General features: G+C 46.3%; 1 protein-coding gene across 2 annotated transcripts in view; it reads right to left on the reverse strand.

The window, feature by feature from the left end:
• The window catches only part of FOXN3 (forkhead box N3), a 210940-nt gene extending 204569 nt beyond the window's left edge, over positions 1-6371 (reverse strand). The window contains exon 1 of one of the 2 annotated variants that reach the window (XM_066188638.1): positions 6285-6371. The gene's annotated coding sequence lies outside the window, so the exon portion shown is untranslated. The remainder of the gene's footprint in view (positions 1-6284) is intronic. The other variant, XM_066188637.1, reaches the window with a different exon arrangement.
• Positions 6372-17625: the final 11254 nt, after the last annotated feature.

The following is a 17625-nucleotide window of genomic DNA, read 5'->3' on the forward strand; positions in this document are numbered from 1 at the left end:
ACTAAACACCTTACATGTTTTGTTCAGATTAGTATCTATTAAAAATAAAAAGAAAAGCACTTTCCAAAAACTGGAATAGCATCTGCATTTAGGGTTTTCCACAGCTGGAGGGCTGCAAGAAAGTCGAGGCAAGATCAGGTCTTTAATGAGAGTACTAAGGACTCCACCATATGCACCATGCCAAAATGATAAAATGTTAATGAAGTGAAAGTATATTAGTGAATTATTAAAATTTCATTCCTCTCTGCAAAGCACAGAGTAAGAAAAACACAGTGAAGATAATGATAAAAATAGGATCAAAACATTTGGATCCCTTCACCACCTCCAACATAAAAGCTTTACAAAATCTGGTGCTAAAATTAACATATTAATTGAGTTGCTTCTACAAATGATCTACTGTAAAACCCAGTTCAAAACAAGCTGGAGTTGGGGGTAAAATGAGACATAATTCAGTTAAATCTAGATGGGTCAGACCTACAGCCTCCTCCCATCTCTAATAACCTCTCATAACCCCTCTAATGCCTCTGCTCCTCTCCACAGCAAGCCCAACCAGCAATTAAATTGTCCACAGGAAGATCTCACTGCGGGAAGTAACAGCGAGCAGGGCTCTCCACGGATGGGCTGGGGGGTTCATGTCTGTGTGCTATGCCAGAAGTTTTGTCCAGGGAAAAGTTTAGCCTCACTATGAAGCCCAAGAGATAAACCAGAAAGCAGCTCTGTAGCAGGGTCCTGCAGAGGGGAGTCTTGGTGAACCTGGGACCCAAGGCAGGGCCACGGGAGATGTGAGGCCACTGCTTTCAGTGGGGCAAGCAAAGGTCTGGCAGAGAGCTACGCTAAAAAGAACAAAGGCTTTGCCACATAGTATATAAGAAGCAATTCCCAACAAAGCAGTCATTCTGTAAAATGCTTTCCAGGGTCTAGCTCGGATTGCCTTGTACATAAAGTCCTGCCTGTTAGAAAGTCTGGAGTGTTCTCCTTGCAACAAAAGTAAATATGCCCAGACATGGTAAGCGGGCTCGATCAGCAAGCAGGCAGGTAAGCTGTTTGCCATTAGGATCCCACCAGGGAATCTCACACTTGCCTGAGCAAACAGTTCAGTGCAGGGTCCCACCACAACTCAGAATATGGGAGGTGGGCAACGGAAGAAACTGGTGCAGGCCAAATGCATCTCACTCCTGGAATAACACCTGTCTTTATTTGGCTTTAATCTATTTTCAGTAAAAGGTAAAACATTCAGTGTTGAAAATTTCATTGTATCAGCTAACATTGATATAAATTCCTGCTAATGTTGTGAAAAAAATCCCAGTGTCAAACATCAAGGCAGATCTTTCCATTCAGTGGCACCTATCAAGCCCGATCAGAGGTCACAGCCTTGCCATCCGCCTGTCCTGCAGTCAGTGTGGACACAGAGAAAACCATCTCCAGCAGAGAATCTTAGACTACAGACAAGAGAAATAAAAGAGCAACAAAATACTGCCTAACATAATAAGTGGAAGCTTTGCCCCCAGTAGACCTAGCCTGCCCGATTTTCACAGACGTTATAGAATAGATGCACTTTATGAAGAGTTTTCTAAGAGCATAATGGGTCCCTTATATACCTCCCTAAGGGTGGTGGGAACAAACTGATCCCGAGCAAGCAAGTGGCCACCAGCACCTAGGCTAATGTGAAGGTGGTCCTACACAACCCACCTAAAAGTTGTGTGTCAGCCATGGTGAGTTTCAGCCATTCCCCAGGCCCCCTTCACCGGCCACCTCCAGAGCAGGGCTATCCCTCTGCCCTGTATCCATCCTCAAGGGGACAAACGGGACACAGGGAGCCTCACTCCCTCATGGGCTACACTGACACCCAAGGTATAAACTTTTGGCTTGACAACCAGCTTCAGTTCACAACAGTCGTAAGTCTCAAGGATGCTAAAGGTTCCTAAAGTCTTCCAGTGAATTTAGGGAGGGCTTGAGTTGCTGTCATGCTTGGCAGCTCAACTTGAGGCATTTTAAATGGAGCAGAATTTCCAAAACTCTAGGAGAGAACTACTTCCCAAAAACTGCCCTGACTTGCAGAGCTTCAGGCTGGTTTCCCAGAATCAGCTGATCACTTCGGAAAATACGCAACTGTAATTTTACATGTAACTGAAACACTGCTCTGTTGGAATCCCTTTTTTTTCTTTTTTTCATTATTTTGTTACAATTTTACTTTGGTTTGGTCATGAGAGAAGGTAACAAGGCAAATGCAGTTTTATTACAAATATGTCAAAACTGTGGCCATAGTCACACTGCATTGTGTTACATCTGAAGTCACGAAATGGCAAATTCCAGCATCAACCACCAGAGTCCCACTTCAGTCCAGTTGAGGCTTCCGGACAGCCCTGGTAGCTTCTCCTGCCAAGAACAGCTCCTAACACCAAGACATCTCCTACAACCAAAACCCACCACTTAAACCTATTCGGCATGCCAGGCAGCTTCCCACAAATTTATATAACTTTTCCATGTTTCCCCCTCAAAACCCTCTGCAAAGCTTAACACCATAAAAACCCTGTTGTGAGCTGACATCAGAGAAATGTTTATTTCCCTGAGCCTCCCTGCTTATGAGAACGCACAGACCTAAACCACAGCCCTCACCTTTGCTCTGGACCTTCATCCAAATCCATGTCTAATCTTACAAGCCTCCGAGCTGGCATCCCAGTCATGCTGGGCAGAGATCAGAAAACGACTGGCATTTTCTGGAACCATTGCTTATATTCTCACCGCCAGCCCCACAGCCCAAACCACATACACACAGCACTGGTGCATTAGCATGAGTACGCTTGGGAAACACAAACATATTTTCAAAGTTTTAATCCATTAGCAATTGCTAATTAAGGGGCAATTAATTTGACTCCCAGCTCTGCTCCTAATTTGCCTTGCAACTTTGTGCAGTCCACGTGAAATGCTAAGTTTCAGCTTCCTATGCTCCCACAACTTCTGTGGGTATTAGAACATTAATTTCTGTAAAGTGATTTATGATCCATGATGAAAGGCAGTTCAGAGCTGTAAGAACTGCTCCTATTAGTAAAATAACTGGTGCATTTTTTGATCTTTCATTTTAATGGGGGAAGAAAAAGAAAAGCCTAGCTGAGTATCAGCAATGAGGCTCAAAAGGTAAAAATTGCAAATTGGACACATCTGAAAACATAGACCAGAGAGGCTGGTGGGGTGGATTTTTCTAACAGCAAAAAAATGACAGGACAACACAAGCATTTAGCTTCTTGCATTTCCCTTGGGAGTGCCTGACATCATAAAACTTTCACAAACTAAAATCATTAGAGATAAATAAAGTAGCACAGATGCGGAGGCTGATGAAGGGTCAACCTAGAAGATACCTAATCCAGCTCATTTCCTTCAATGTGTAAAAACAAGTAACCGACACGTTTCCTGCCCATGAACCTTCCTGCCGATAAGGGTGCTCCCAACAACAGGAAATTTGCCTCTAGAAGCAAAAGCACACTTTCACTACCAAGCCAAACTTTCTGCATCTGAACTCCACAGCAACTAAAAGCAGCATTTGTCTAATCAGAAGTGAGCTGGATTCAACAACTGCCTGACTCCCTAAGTCTCTTCCCAAAACAGGGAGGGGGGGGGGGGGGGGTCCCTCCTCCTGCACCCTGGTGTCAGCCCAGCTGCCAACAGGGATTGGGATTCCTCCATCAGAAGCAGGCACTATTCCCTCTGGCTCCAGCATCCCTTCAGCCTGCTCTGCCTGCAACCAAGTTTTAAAGTCAGGCCTCGGGTTTTTTGGACAGCAAGATCCAAGGGTGTGTGTAAAAAGGTTACTGATCATCTTCACCTTGGCCCCCTGCAAGATTTACCTCCTGATCTGCAAGACCTGATCACCAGTCTCTGGTTCTCTTAAGAAATTGTAATGCAGAAAGTGTAATATGCAAGCAAACCAGTCATTTAAGGTTTCAAAGTGATGATTTATCCAGTGGGTGAACCACTAAAGTGCTATTTGTCAGCTTGGTCACTACAAAATGAAGATTAAAGAGAGCAACAAAAGGAAATGTCTTGGAGAGAATGCAGTGAATACTCAAAGGCATCTCTCTATCACAAACATCTGAAATCAACAAGCGCTGCCCAAGAAAATAAGCAAAAACATTAACACCTTTCTTGTGAGTTTGCTGTGAAATAGCTCTCTCCTGCTTCAAAAGCAAAATAGCTCTCTCCTTTCACACGCAATAAACTTTCAATAGTCCAGCGAAGTAAAACTTCAATTTACGACAAAAATAGTCTGATTTTCTCATGCTGCATTCAGCAGCAATGAAGTATATTTTATCCTCATATCTCTGCTTTTCTCCTCATACCATGCTATAACAGAACTGTGTTTTCTTTTTTTCCTAAAAGCATCGCAAAGGGCTTCCAGGTCATTCGCCATCTTTTTTTTTGTTTGTTTGTTTTAAATACGTGAGGCAGATGTGTGAAATGGCCTTAATGTGCAAGTCCAAATCATTACATTTTAATATAACTTCACAATAGAAAGGAAGAGAGAGAGATCAATCCCAACTTTATTTCCCAGGTCCGCAGATGCCCCTGGAAAGAAACATGGCTTGATCATTCCATTATAAAAAGTCATCCCTTGTTACTTTTGCCTTTTAAGCCCCACGATCCTTCTGCTTTGAGCCTTTTCTCAGGCTCCCCAGCAGCAGGCCGGGCTGGGGCAGGACACCAGTGGGCATGGGGCAGGTGGCTGCATCTCCTCAACTCCTCCTCGGACGGAAAGCGTGGGACAGCGTCCAGGGAGGAGAGATGGAGGCGGCGGTGCGGGGTTTTATTGTAAAATGACCTTGATTTGACAGGCATGTTCTCAGGTTTCAACAGATGCTGTGGGAAAGGCAACAGCAGCCAAGGCGGTCTGCAGGCATTTCTGATGATATGCAGACTTTTTTCTTCTGCCTATTTTTTTTTTTAAATGGGGGGGGGGGGGAGTCTTCTCAGTTTCCATGACAACAGTGTCTCCACTTGTCTGTTATTAGATACCATCCGCTTCCTGTGTCTAAATTTTTAAACCAATCAGAAAAGTGTTTATAGATTTTGTAGCTCCTGGGACAGTCCCTCTCCTCCAAGAGAGCTACTTTAATGACACGTAACGCTCCGGCAGCCAGGGCTGCGAGGCCTTATATTTTCGGCTGCAAAATGATCACAGTTTGTGCTGTTTACCGGCTGATTCACGGGCTGTGCCAGAGAAAACTGGGGGTTTGCTGCCCGATTTACTGCGCCCTTAACAGACGTTACCATGTCAGATTGTTTTAAAAACCACACAAACTCATTTTCATTGTTTGCTGATTTTTGTTTCTGATTCATCCCATGAAACAGCAGGATCTGTCCCTGCGCGACACGCGACCGCCTCGGCGAGGCCGCTATCCCAATGGAGTATCGGTCCGCGCTGACGGAAACGGGTTCACGGTACAACATCGCCTGCTGCAATTAAAGTTTCGGCAAACTGGGCTCTGAGAGCAGCCGCACTGTAACCGTGCGAGCAGATTTACACAGGCATATTTTTGATGATGTAAATAATACCTGGCCGCATCACAGCCGGCAAGTCAATAAGGAAATCTTTCTCCAGGGCGCAGGGACACCCGCATACATTGTGAAGGAATTAACACCCGGTAACTCCAGTTAAGTGAAGAGCCGGCACCGAAGACCGACAAGCAACGGGGAGCTGTTGTGAGAAGGGGAAGATCCCTTTCCCGGCGGCTCTGACAGACCAACGCTACCGGAGGAGGATGCCCTTCAGGCGGGTGTGCAGGCACAGACGGAGCCCGGGAAGTACCGAGCGGCTTCTTCCCGGGCGGGGATCCAAGCGCCGTCGGCACGCAGGAACAAAAGGGAGCGGTGGGGGGGCTGCCCGCCGCCGGCTGCGCCGCTGCCCCGCCAGCGCCCGCCGAGCCGGGGCCGGAGCCCGCGGGCCGCGCTGTCGGGGGCACAGCCCGCCCGGGATGCGACCCGGCAGCCGCCCCGCACGGGGCTCCGGCTCGCCCCAGGGCGCCCTGCCCTTCCCTTCCCTTCCCCACCGCCCGTCGCCGGCGAGGCTGCTCGGCGGCGGGACGGCGGCAGCGGCGCGGGGCAGCCCCTACTAACGCCCCGGGGCGGCGCCGCTGCTCGCCCGCGGCAGCCGCCCGCCCAGAGGCCCCAAAAGTTTGGCCGCGGCTCCCTGGCCCGGGAGGGACGGGGCGCGGCGACAGCGGCGAGCCCGGGCGGGCGGGCGGGCACCCGCGCACGCTCCCGATGACACCGCGAAACGCCCCCGCCGTTACCTGTGTCCGCGTCCCGGGCTCCCGCGCCGCCGCGGGGTGGTGGGCGCTCCCCGCGGCCGCCCCGCTCCGCGCCCCGCGGCGGGAGGCAGCCGGAGGCAGCCGCAGCCCGCGCCGCCGCTGCCGCCCCCACCCCGCCCCCGGCGGCGGCGCCGCGCCCCGCCGGGCCCTAGCGCCGCCCGCCCGCCCCGCCCCGCCCCGCCGAGCCGTCTCCCGGAGCCGGCGGTCGGTGCCCCCGCCGGGCTTCCCCGAAGGAAACTTCGGGAGAGGGAAGCTGGTGGAGGCGAGATGAGAGGTGCTGCGCCCTCGGGGGTGTTTTCCTGCCGGTGTGCGGGGATGTAGCAGGCTCGAGCGGAGGATGCAGGTCCCACGCTTTCTGTCCCTTTTCCTTCAGGAGAACCCTCTCGGGCCCGCTGTCCCACCGGGGCCGGGCCTGCCCGCCCCGTCCGCCCGTCGCGGCACAACCGCCGGTGAGGGTCCACACGCCTCGGCTGCCTTCTCTGGCCGTCGTGTTGCGACTGGGAACGGCCTTCGTTCCGCCGGAGCCGGGTGAAAAACGGGACGTGCAGAACTAAAACTGTTATTTTTTACCATCTTACTTGCCGGGAGCCTCAGCCTGACACCTCCTTGCATCGTATTCACGGCTGAAACCAGAGCAGCCTCCCCATGCCAGAAGAGCCTGCAATGCCGAGGGTGCACCTTGCCTCCTGCTGCCCGCTCCTCTGCCCCTTTGCAGCTGTCCCCCCCAGTCTCCTCCTGCTGCTTGTCCTGCCTTGCTGCCGCGAAAGCAGGGGATGGGGGGCGTCGGGCCGAACGGAGGCCCGTCTGCAAGTGCAAAGGCTGACAGGATCTCAGAGGGAGCTGGTGCCATCAGCACTGTCACGCTCTGGGAGACTGTCAAGCCTGTAATGGGCATTTAATTATTAATTTTAAGTTAGCTTTCTCTAACCAACTCTGTAGAATGACAACTCGAGGTGTATGTGTTTGCTGAAGTGATCACAGGGAAAGCCTATCTTATCCTTTTAGATTTATTTTATCATAATGTGGGAATGGCTGGTTCAGGATGGGATGAGATTTTTTCTTTTTCCCTAAGGGATACATTCTTGCTTGGACATAGGATGGAATGACAGCTGTATCCTCCCAATTCTTTTTCCTGCCTACCCAATCTCCACTACTCTACAGAACTGCCAACCCTAGATCAACATGCTTTGCTGTGGAGACCCAGATTTTGTACTAGCATATTGCGCAACGATGTACAGAAAGTATCAACTCTGAATTTTGATGACAAGATTTGAAAAAAGAAAAGGAATGGGGTTTTCTATCTGTATCAAATATAGCTTTACTAGGAAATAGAAAATTGTTCCTCTGCCCTTTTCTCTTGCTGTCTCCAAGCTGATTTTGAAAAGCCGATATAGGTTGGAGTAGCAGTGTAGTCTTTCCATTTGTTGGAATGAAACTTGCTGCCATGAAACTTCTCCCTGCCCCCATCTTGGTCCTAGTTATATGCCTGAGCATTGCTTGTCTGTGCAGATGGCAAAACCTCCTGTTGATTCCCTGATGCTGGCCTCTTCAATGGATGGATGGGCTCAGTTTATTCCAAAGTGAATATAAAACCTTGGGGTTTCCTGAGAAAAGTTACAGTTTTCATTTTGTAGGTGGTTTTGGTGACACAGAGACAGAGACAATCCCATCCCACAGGATTCCTGTGTAAGATACACAGGTTCCTTGTTCAGTGCAGTTGAAAGTTTTCTACTGACTGCTCTACAAAAGCTTTGCAAAATTTTCAAAAACTGTGTCAGGATAGATCAGCCTGGCTTGGTGAATGCCCTTACAGCAAAGCACTGACAAAAATCAGGTGTGGAATGAACCCAACCCCAGGTTCCTCTTCCAGGCTTGTTTCCTGGTTCAGAGGGATAACCCCGGGAGAAGCTCTCAAAGTAGAAACACCTGATTTAGTTTCAGTGACAACACTCCAAGAGTAGCTGAACATCTGGGCTCAGCTACTGATGCAGCTAGAGCTGGGGACCCTGGGCACTGTGTTAATAACAAGATTTCTATTGTTTTAAAAAATATAGATACCTGTTTGCAATGTCATCATATAAGGAAATCTCACAGACACCAACAGAGATTCCATGAAGCAATGCCCAAGCCTTGTAATGAACCTGGATAATGCAGGTGCTGATAATCCTCTCAGGGCTACTTTGTATAGACAATGCAAACAAGGCATCTTTTCCTGTGCTTACCCATTAACTCTAAGACTCATTTTTTTCCTAATGAAATCAGTTTTAACATTTCTTTGTCCTTTGATCAGATTATCCGAATTACTCTGTGCCTGCATCTATGCTAACCACAGCCGTTTGAAACCTCAGCCTAAGTTCCTTCAAAATTTAGCCACAAGTACATGCATTTCCCTTCTTCTGTTGTTTGCTTTCAGTGATGCAAGCTTCATTATTCTTTCATTTCTTCCTCCTTCCTCCCACTCATGTATTTGAGGCTTTCTTACATGCTTTGTAGCTCTACTTCCCACCTCCTCTTCATTTAGATCCTTCCAAAAGAAAAGAGTGTTTTAGAAGACCCACATTTGCAAGGGAAAAATATTAATAGTGGAAATTTTCTCAGAGATGCATTTTTCCTATGCCTGCAAGTGCATCTTGTCTCTCTGTATCAATCCAAGCAATGTTAACTCTCCCATGTAGAGGCTGCTTTGTTATCTCTATCTGCCGAATTAAATTAACAGAGATGAAATTCTTACCTGTCTCCAAACTGAGGAGAATTTATGATTTATGCTGTAGAAGTTTTCTGATGTCCACATCCGTTCATTTTATCTAATTTTCCTTGGAGTTTTTCATTAAGCCTCGTTGTCCTGGGGAGTCTGTAAATCCAAGCTCTCCAGCTAACAACTACTGGGTTATTTCTGTCTCTTGGCCCAAGTTTGCAGCCCCCAGAGCAGCCCCAGGGCACAGGTGACTCTTCTCCTACCTCAGGAAAAAATGTCACTGCTGCCTCCTCTCTGCTGCTGGCACAATGTGGTGCTTGCTCCAGGGTCAAACAGAGGAGAGGCCTTGAGCCACAGGGATCCCTCTTGGGAAGGGCTCCAGTCTCACAGGGGAGGCAGCTCAAAAGGAGCTTGACTGCATCTACTGAGTAGCTCTAGGTCCATCTATAAAACCCCTTGTGCTTCTTCAAGATATTGCTGTAGCAAGATGTGATTATTTATCCAGGAGTGGAGCTAGGTGTTGCATGAGATGTGAACAGTGCTCCTGTGTGTGCCCTGCCCCACAACTCCACTGTGTTATGTTGATACCCATTCCCTTTTTTTACTTCCAAATTTTTGTCAAGACTGGGATATGTGGGGAGCTCCCAGAACACGTGGTGTGGCTAATGGGGGCCACATGAAACTGACCATGACTGTAGTAGGATTTGGTCACCATACAAGTGCTCACTTGTCACTTCCAAAATGTTATTTTATAGCTCTGCTGTTTACCCTGTTTGTTTCTTGCACTTGTTTGGTCTCTTCATTTGAGCACAAAGATTGAAATACCAGTGCTTTAAGCTAGATCACGCTCTCAAGGGCAAGACTCAGTGACTTTTTTCCACTTACCCATTTTCTACTCATATCTGACATTGCAAAACCAGGAGGCAAATAAAAAAAAAAAAATTCATCTAATTTTTCAGGTGTATCTAATACACCCAGTTTCTCAGGTTTTTTGCTTGTCTGATTTGAGGTATGATTTCCATGGGATAAATACCTGTGCAGTTCCAGGTCAATTTGCTGTTGTGTCTCAGATGCACAGGGCACACAGCCCAGACTCTGCACTGGAACACAGTTGCCACTGCTGTAGACCCCATCACTCTACCATGGAAGGCTGAGCCCCATCAAAAAAAAGAAATACAAGGAGATTACAATAATGCCATTCCCTCTTTTATGCTGCTGAATCAAGTCCCATTCGCCTTCCCCTTGAACAGCCAGTGAGACCTTTTATGGTCACGTAGGGGTACTTAGTTATGCACATATATGTGTTTTCGCACTACTTCAGTAACAGTGTAAGAGTTGAGCATGCACTACTTTTAGTAACAGTGTAAGAGCTGAGCAATAGATTTAATTTTATGATCCAAAAGGAAAAAACTCAGGTTCTCTAGTGGACAATGAAACTGGAGTTTTCCACTCTTCCTTATTTTATTTTTGTTAATACCACCTTTAAACTTTGAATTATCTTCCAAGTATTAAGGCTCATTAGCTTTATTTCAGCTTGTACTTTGTGTTAATGGGACATCTTTTTTTGTAATAAATATGAATCTCTTGAATGCTAAGGCTTAATTGTTTAATAGAAGTCATTAGTAGAACTATATGTAAGGACTTACAAGAAAGGTAATGGTCTTCTTATGGTTGCTGCTATATCTCTGGTTGCCAGTGATCTTTCTGGTTTGCCTTCTGCTTATAGCAGGCCTTGAAGTTTTACCTTTCCATCCATGGGATAATCTGATTCCCACATACTGTACTAAACACAAGCTCCAGCCTACATACCCCATGCATTTTCCAAGCTCACACACATAAATAAGAGAGACCTTCAGCCTTCCCGCATGACTGAAACATTTTTAAAACAGAAGAGCCACTTAACCAATGAAATAAAGCATGCTGGTTAAAAAATATTTCACACACACTTTTTCTTTTAGTCTTGCCAATGTCTACTAAATTAAATATCTACAGATCTGAGCACTTTCAACCCCTTTTGGAATCCTGCTCACAAACACGTCTGTTTAAGTGGTCCTCTGTAAATTCTCTGGGGTCTTTCATGTCTTGCTTTGCAGGCGCCCAGATTTCTCCCGGGAAAATCTCTCCAATGAGCCTAACGGGCCCAGCCAAAATATCACAGTGAGGAGAGCTTGCTTTGTTTCCCAAGTGTTTCCTCAAAAATGTATGCCTGGATCCATCTTCTCTCTCCTGGGTACACGTCTTGACAATCCAGCTATTGAAGTAGCTCAATGTAGGCACACAATAAACATGTCAACACATCACATTCATAAATTATTACAGGCAATACCAAATCTGCCACAAAGATTTTTTCAACTTGAAGCTGTAGGAGAGGATCTTCAGTGGCAGAAATGCTGAAAAACTGAATGTGAAAAATAAGGTTATGTGTTAATCTCATGTAACCAGGATACAAGACAGCATATGCTTTATGGTTAGTAGGAAAAAAAAAACAACCTGATAAGTATTGAAAAGCAGAATTTAGAATAATATAAAACCACCAGAAAACATTTATGGAGTTGTTCTGCTACTTCCAAAGTTAGTCCTAGCTATCTCTCTGAAGGAACCATTAAGAAGCATGGTAGTCTTCAATGCTTTGTAAAACTAGTTTTTCTTTTCAATTCTTTAATCAGTCATCCTGGAATTTACTCAGCAGTTACAGGTTGTTACTTTGGTTGCAACCACAAAAATTCAGTCAGTTTTTCTGGCTGTTCAAGATCTAGCTTGAGACATAGAGATGTTCACTATATCTTATTCACATCAGCATGTGTTTCCCAGGCATTTTCCCTTCTCTGTTGCTCTCTCACTTCTCATCCTTTTCAGTGTGGAACCCTCTGTGCTGCCCTCCTACCATGCTGCACCAAGTGCAGTTGCACATTCCTATGTCTGACTTGGGCAGGGTTAAGAATTTTGCTCCCTGGTGTAGCTCTGCTCTTCCTCTGAAGCGATGCTGCTGAACCACCATCATGCCTGTGGGACAGCAGCAGTTCTCCTTCAGCAAAAGGTAACCCTGCTCAGCACAGACCACTTTCTCAAGTGGTTCAAGCAAATATTTAACATAGAGATAGATTAAAAATCCAGAGCAGTTTGCTGTGCCTAAGGAACAGTCAGAAAGTGCTGTGGTGCTGCTCCAAGTGGCTTCTGCAACTGTCCTGACTGATCTGCCAGAGCTCTTTGTCAGCTCAGCAAACTCAGCCACTCCATCCCCAAATCTGCTTCAGAGGCTTTGGGCTCTGACCTGCGTAGAACAGCACATGCACTAAAGTCAAAAGAGTGAAATGCAGACCATAAATCTCTTAATCTCTATTACTTTGGGATTTGTCAAAAGCTGGGGCTTTACTTGCCATGATGACTGTTCCTGACAGCTTCCCAAGACATGGCTTGGGCAAATGGTGATGATTTTTGCTCTGCTGGTGCCCACGGCTGTGGAGGAGGAGCTTCAGGTCTGCTCTGGTGTTGTGCTAATTTGCTGTGTGCCATTGAAGCTAGGCATTCATCCCTCAAGCCTGTGATTTGAAATTCTCATGGAACTTCATCTGGCTTTGAGTTTCCCCAGGTGTGTAGATCTGGGTCCTTCCAGCAATGTTTTTAGCATGGCCCCATACACTGGCCTTCACTGCAGCTCTCACCAATCAGCCATTTTAATCATGGCAGATATTTTTTCACAGCATATCAGTTATTTCACTGGCTTTCAAGTTCTGAGATGAGTGGCATCTAATTATCTGGGTCTCTTTTTTTTTGCCTCTGCTTCTGATACTGTCTTGTCTTTCATGTATGTAAAGGGCAAATGAACAGGAAAGAGACTTTTACCACTATTCTATTAGTTCAGTATGCCAGCCATATATTCAATACTTTTCAGGTATTGATACCGGTATCAAAATGAAGGAACTGCAAGTAAACAACATGGTGGCAACAAACAATAAAATACAATGTGGAGTTGTGGGTTCATAATTTTTGTCTTGAGGTTTGATTCAGGTTAAATCCTCCCTCTCATTGCCTGCAACAATTCCTGTCCTACTCACATCCCAGTGGCTCTGGCTATGCAACAGCTGCTGCATTTTGTGTCTTCACCTTGTTTTTTCTCGAGAGAGAAACCTCACAGATACTAGTCCCTGTACCTGTTACAAGCAGTAAGGCTGGAGTATTGTACAGCAAAAACAAAACCTCCACATTTTATTGGGATGAATCAAAGGGTGTGATCGCGTTATCTTGTAAACTAGCTTTATGTACATCTTGTTAAGAAATGTCAGTCATAATAACACAGCTAATCAGGAAACAGAACTTCTTCTGCCAATTTTTTGCATTTCTTGCTTAAATGTTTATGCTGCAAGGTTAGCCCATCTGGCTTAAATTGTAGGATGGAAATCATAAGATCTACTCACCATTCCCTGACTTGTAATCCTGGAAAAGACTGGAAGTAGTCTGGCGACATAATGTTTCCCTGCTTCCTGTAGAAACAAATCTCCAGCTTCAGAGTAGATTGCAGCAGACAACAGAGTAATTTCAAGACATAGATCCAAGGCACAAAATGGGAAGCTGATCCAGATTTCTAATAAGTCAGTGGTTGGCACTCCTGTTGAGGTTCAGGATCTTAAAAATTAAGTAGGAATTAGCTGTGCAATCTACATTCAAGCCCAAACTTGGACACCACACTCCATGAAGTTCAGCAGACACCTGGATGTCTGGATTTGGTCTCCAAGCCTTTTGCCCTAGAGTAATGGTGTTAATAGTCTGGTTCCTTCCACAGTCTGCTGAATACAAAATGCAAATGGATGCTCTGTGTGTGGCTATTGCAGAATTATTTGTTGCATGGTGTTGTGTGGTGATGGTCTCAGTACCATTAATGTACTATCTCTCAAAATTCATGAAATCAGAGAAACATTATTGTTTCTATTTTACAGATGAGGCAGGAATATGCAAAAAGACTCAGTCACACAGAGAGTCTTAATTCATCTGGGAGCTGAATCCTCCATGAGTGCTGCAACAGCAGAGCCAGCCATTCCCTTGCTGAATTCAATGTGACAGGCTGCTACTGATATCTGATACCTAAACAGCACTCTCCTTGCAGAGTTCCCAAATCCCTTCACAAAAATGGCTGAATAGCCTTCTTCCCAATTTGCAGGTGGAAAATGGAAAAGAAATCCCTATGGAGGCTTCTTACCCACTGCAATGAATTCCTGAGTCAAGAGAAGGACAAAGTTTGTGAAATGCTTTGAGATAGCTGGGTAGGACATTTACCAAATTTTAAGGCATGACTAAATACAGTTGCTGTTTGTTCATGAACTGTCAAAGGATGCTATGTCTAACCACAGTGGAAACTTAAGAAATACCCATGTGTCCTTGGCTGGTCAGTAGCAGGATGGCTTGGACATGCCAGGATGAGAAAGCACCGTATGCTGACCTGTTTCAGCCACTCTGGATAGAGCCAGTCACGTGGAACCGATAAGGGCTTTGAAGCTATCTGCCTGACTTTTATAGGGTGTGGAGCAAGTTGTCATTTAGCCTCTTTCAGATAACTGATTTGGCCACTGGTTTTCATTACTAAGTAGCCGTCAAGATAAACAGAGATTTACTGCTTTTAAGGCAATGAGGCAAGTGATGCACTTCACATGCCAAAGCAGACATTGATAGTACTTCCAGCAACACCTGGGGCTTTTATTAGTGGATAGGGCTGAAACAGAGCTGGAGATTTGAACTTCTGCTTTAAGAGACAATATATCCAGAGGCAGAAACATCACAGCTCGGATCTCTCTCTATGGTGGGTTATCTCAGAATGTGGGACACAGTTTTTTCTCTCTTCTGCCGTTAATATGTATCTGGACTGATGCCACTGACGCCACACATGTCCTTGTCGCTCAAGAGATATCAGTGCCCTGTGCTTGGGGAAAGGAGCACAGCCTTGGAAAAGGTGGGGAGGGACTGGGGGGCTGGTGATGGTTCTTGCACTGTGCAACTTCAGACAGAGTGGAGGCTGGGGTAATGAAGAGATGATAGGGTCCTGAGTGTGGAGCATCCACCCCTCTGTGTCTGTGCCCAAACACTGGAGATAATAACAGTTTTTAACATTTTCCCTCACAGAGTACAACTCTCAAGAGCAAGTGGGACCATTGTTTAGACTAGACAAGATTATGCTACAATAAAATATTTGAAACAGCAGAGGAAAATATGAATGCTGCTGGAGACAGGAGGCCACAGCCTGTGGACTCCAGCCAGCAGGTCCTGGCACTTATCTACTTGTGAAATTTTGGTTCTGTATCTGTTCTGTCACTACTGGAAAATGAGGTTATGACCCTCAGACCTGGGAGGAACAGACTCTGCTGCAGACTCTTTGAGACCCTGAGGTGGATGTGTGGCCTCTTGCTGGTTCAGTCTTCTCCTGTGAAATGGGGATAACAGTTCTTCCTTACTTCACAGAGCCTCTGCAGAGATAAATGGTAACAAGTGTGAAGCCCTCAGCTACCAAAATGATGAAGTCCACTTAAGGGCAGTAAATAGAGCAGAAGACAAAGTGTTGTGTGAGGAGGCTGGTTAGCCTGCATTGCTGTGGAGTTCAGCAGACACCTGCTGCTCACTGGTTCTGACACACAGTGTGGTTGCCACCTTCTCCAATACCAGGATTATAGCCTCAAGTCACCAGAAACTTCACAGCTACCCCAGAACATCTGGTGCCGGGCATCAGCTGTCAAAAGGTTTTACCCCCAAGCCCCTCTTTCAGCTATGCTCAGGTTCTGCAGGGGGAGGTGTGGAGATTGCAGACAGCACCTCCAAGCCTGCTGTACCATTGGATCTCTCATGCATCTACTGAGATCACCTGTGCAACTAGAACGACTTGTTTTTCAGTATTTGTTCAGAATACCTGGATTTATGGTTGTTGTGGGAACTATAACTGAATTTCCTGACTTCAGTGCAGACAAAAACCTATGCACAGAGTAGCATGGTCAAGGTGAGAGTGGGGCAGGGCTGTGGACTTGGTGCTAGCATTGGGCATGGTCAGGAGATTGGTGCTGTGTGCCTGCTGAAGCTAGAATTGGACTTACGGATTTTAAAAAAAAAATGCACATGATATTTTACCCAGCAAGCATGTCTTCCAGCCATGCAGTCCTCTGTTCTCAAGTGTTGCTTCCTGCCTCACTTCTCTTGCAGGAACACTGTTGTCTCAGAGGCTCATCCTCACCAGGAAGGTGGATTACAGCAAGATCTTTTGCTTTTCACAGTTTTCAAAGATGGAATAACCACCACTGGATAAAAGCCTCCAGCTACATTTCCTGGAAATGTCTATTCTTGGAAAATGCAATGTGTTGAATAACAGTGCAGCTCTATAATGAAATATGAAGGACTTGGCCTAAAGATCCATCTGAAAAATGTCTGTTAGGTAGTGCAGGCTGGATTGCTTCAGGTAAAACTCAGAAATGCAGCAAAGTTCTTACTCTTCAGAAAGATATTTTCTGAGCCCCAGGGATAGAACATTTCTGCCTAAGGTAGTTCAGGAGTCAGGGGCTCAGGGGAAGTCAGGCTCAGGGAAAGCACCCTGCCTGCACAGCTCTGGAGGTGCTGTTCTTGCTGTGGTGAGTGATGTCTCTTGACCATCTGTGTGCTGCACTTCCCTGTGCTAATGAAGACAGGAGGCCATCACTGGGGCAAATACTGTTCCTGCACTGTTATACACATGTGCAAGGTACATATGGTGCTGCTGTGGTTTAAATTCACTTATTTGCATTATAATGTCTGAGGATGGCTGTATTGACATTGTGCTTGCCAGAGGGAGAAACAGAACAGTTCAGGCAAGGATGCACAGAGATAGGAAACAGCGGAGAGTTCAAGGTGCTGCACTTCTCACTGAACTTCCTTCTCTGGACAGTGTTACAGCTCCACAAACACACCTCCTCAGGCTTCCCCATCCAAGAAGTGTCCTCTATGTGACTTGCTTGCATCAGAATTAGCAGTTTAAAATATTCAGATATGCCTCCCACTTTTTTTTTTTTTTCCTCTTTTCCACTGATCCTAGAAATACAGATAACGTCCCTCTGCAGGCAGGCTTATCAGGCAGGAGTGTTTGGGTGAGCTGTGAAAAGCAGCACATTCACTAGTTGTTAGAAAAATCCCCTAATGCTTGCATAGCATTGTTCCGAGGTGTGTAAAGACACACACATATGTTATGGCTCATTACGGGAAACGCACCAAAAAGAGCAGTTGCACACAGACACTGCATTTAAAGCCATTTGCTGCAAGATTTTCAAGGAAAAATTAAAAGGGAAATTTACTCACAGAGAGCAGGCTTTGCTTTGAAAACAGGCTTGCTGAGCTCAGCCTAAGCAATTTGGGATCAAGGTCTCAATTCTCTGCAGGAGGGACCTCAGGCTCTTGTCCTGTACGAGACGCAGGGATTACAGAACGGCAGCAGAGGAAGGCGATACTCTGACAGGACCTGCTGCCAGTGGCCCTACAGCCATTTCAGCCAGGGGCTCTGCCAAGCCCATCACCGCCCCAGCGTGGGGGGCTGAGCAGGTGTTTTGGGGCCCATCCCCAGGTCAGCCCCTGCCCAAGGCTCTGCCAGGAGAAATACTCAGGCTTTGCCCCACCTCAGGCTGTCAAAGC

Source organism: Chamaea fasciata, unplaced genomic scaffold, assembly GCF_029207755.1.
Source record: "Chamaea fasciata isolate MVZ Bird 193981 ecotype frontalis unplaced genomic scaffold, bChaFas1.0.hap1 SCAF_7, whole genome shotgun sequence".
Classification (NCBI taxonomy): Eukaryota; Metazoa; Chordata; class Aves; order Passeriformes; family Sylviidae; genus Chamaea; species Chamaea fasciata.